This window comes from Eptesicus fuscus, chromosome 2 (genome assembly GCF_027574615.1).
Source record: "Eptesicus fuscus isolate TK198812 chromosome 2, DD_ASM_mEF_20220401, whole genome shotgun sequence".
Taxonomy (NCBI): Eukaryota; Metazoa; Chordata; class Mammalia; order Chiroptera; family Vespertilionidae; genus Eptesicus; species Eptesicus fuscus.
The window spans coordinates 72,116,482-72,119,043 of record NC_072474.1 but is presented as its reverse complement, the minus strand read 5'-3'; the positions used below and the strand labels follow the sequence as shown (position 1 = coordinate 72,119,043).

Here is a 2,562-nt window from a genome sequence, read left to right as displayed (position 1 = left end):
AAGATACTGGGTAAATAATGACAAAAATAATATTAAATGAGTTTCACAAGAAGGTGAAAAAAAAAAAAAAGACACTAAAGATCAAACTTAACCAAAAAGAAACAAATGAATGAATCCTAAACTGAAGCCAGGGAAGTAGAAGTGGAAAACAAGGATAGCCTGGGGGCAAATCACAATACCAGAAACATATACCATTGGAAATCAATAGCTGCACTTGCAGGACCAGTAAACAAAGCCACAAAGCCTAGGGCCTGCCCCTAAAATAGGTAACTGACATGATACCCAGCCCCCTTTTATTACAGAGGGACCTTAATGAAGTATTTACAGGTGGAATTGGTTCTAAGAGTTTCTTTTTAATGGAAGTCAGTTTCCTCCAGTTACATCCCAGGGAAGATGCTTGCATCCTGAATATTAACCACTAGAGGCCCGGTGCACAAAATTCGTACACATGGTGTGTGTCCCTCAGCCCAGCCTGCACCCTCTCCAATCTGGGACCCCTCGAGGGATGTCTGACTGCCTGGATTGGGCCTAAACGGGCAATCGGACATCCCTCTCACAATCCAGGACTGCTGGCTCCCAACTGCTTGCCTGCCTGCCTTCCTGATTGCCCCTAACTGCTTCTGCCTGCCAGCCTGATCACCCCCTAACCACTTTCCTGCCAGCCTGATTGATGCCTAACTGCTCCCCTGCCAGCCTGTTTGATGCTTAACTGCCCTCCCATGCAGGTCTGGTCCCCCCCAACTGCTCTCCCCTGCAGGATTGGTCCCCCCTAATTGCCCTCCCCTGCAGGCCTGGTCCCTCCCAACTGCCCTCCCCTGCTGGCCATCTTGTGGCAGCCATCTGGTGTCCACATGGGGACAGACATCTTTGACCACATGGGGGCAGCCATCTTGATGGTCAATTTGAATATTACTCTTTTATTAGATAGGATGGTGTTCGTTTAATAGGATTTTTAAAATTATATGAATGGCATTTTAATTATTTAAAGACTGGCAGTCAAATAAAGGATGATGGTTCATATGTGACCAAAGGTGAAGTACAGAAAAATATGCTAGATGACTACAGGCCATTGGTGCTTTATAGTGAAGATCCTTTACAACCAGGTAATGATGTTGGAAGGAGTTTGAATGGGGCCATGCAAGTGAAGCAGGACTTTGACTATGCCTACATTGTTCTGAATCTTGCTGGGTCACCCATAGCCAAGTGCTATCCCAACAACAAAATAGAGAGCATATTAGATAGAATAATTAGAGTAACAGATAAAGTTGCCACTTAATGGAGATTGGATATCAAAGCAGTGGGGCTTGCATAATAGGCCTGAGTCTTCGTGCAGTGGTTCCCTGTCTTCATCTTCCACCAACACAGTCCAGCTCCGCTGATGTCCTAAGTATGAAAATGTGGCTTTTCTAAATCTAGACGCTTAGGAGGCTTGTTGTTGAGGATAGCTGTCTAATGGGCAGAGGCAAACTCATTTTCAGATTTGTTATTGGGGAATCTTAGTAACATTAATGATTGTACTATTTCTCAACATTGTATTAAAATTCTTTATGCAAAATTAATTTAAAAAAATGAAACTCATCATACTAATAGATCTAAGGAAAAGTTTATATGATCATGTCCATATATGCCAGAAAGGCATTTAACATAAATTAAATTTATAAGAAATTTGATAAAACAAAAATTGATGTCCTTTTTTTAGTATGACAATTATATATATTCCTCGTACATAACAGAGAAACATGACAGGAATTCCTACAAAAGTGAAAAATAATACAAGGATGGTCATTATCTTTCTTATTATACAACATTATATTGAAGGTTGGAGCCAATATAATTAAACAAGATAAAACAATTCAAGGTGTAATGATTAAAAAGGAAGAAGTAAGATTGTCTTTGTTTACAGTTGTTATAATTTTAGCATATCTAGAAGACTCGTACCAATAAATCAGTACTAAAGCAATAAGATAATTTATAAAATACCAAGAAACAAAATTAATGCCTTCTTCTTCCTCAAATAATATAAAATATATTATTTATGATTTGTTGTTCTGGTCACAGACTGAACCATATATGGTTCTACACAACTGACCAAATTGGCTGTTGACTTTAATATCACCTCACCTTCACCTGGGTTCCTGTGTGCTTGAGGGTTGTGTACTACCTAAGTCCAGGGAGCCATTCCTCAAACCATAATGTGAAGGCATCCACCTTTGGCATCTGATGGGGCTTATTTCCCCAAAAGGACAACCTTGCCCTGTAGGCACAAATAATGCCTTCACAACTGTTGTGGGTGCCTTCCAATATTCTGTGTGTTTTAAGGATTAATAGTAAGCTCTCTAATTCAGCTGACCACTCTCATAAAGGTGTTGGAGGTACATGTGCCGCCCAGGTTGCAACCCTTCTCTATCACTATCTCTCGGAGAAGACGGAGCGCCAGACAGTCTCAGCAGAGATCCTTTGTGGTGCCGATGTAAGAAATGTCCAAACACGTAGAGAATTTTTATGAGTTTATGTGAGCCAAAGTGACAACAATTGTCAAAAAGCAAAATCTAAATGGATTGA

General features: G+C 40.4%; 1 pseudogene; it reads left to right on the top strand.

Moving 5' to 3' along the window:
* The first annotated feature begins 275 nt into the window (after positions 1 to 275).
* Positions 276 to 1,379, top strand: LOC129150481 (terminal nucleotidyltransferase 4B-like; annotated as a pseudogene).
* Positions 1,380 to 2,562: the final 1,183 nt, after the last annotated feature.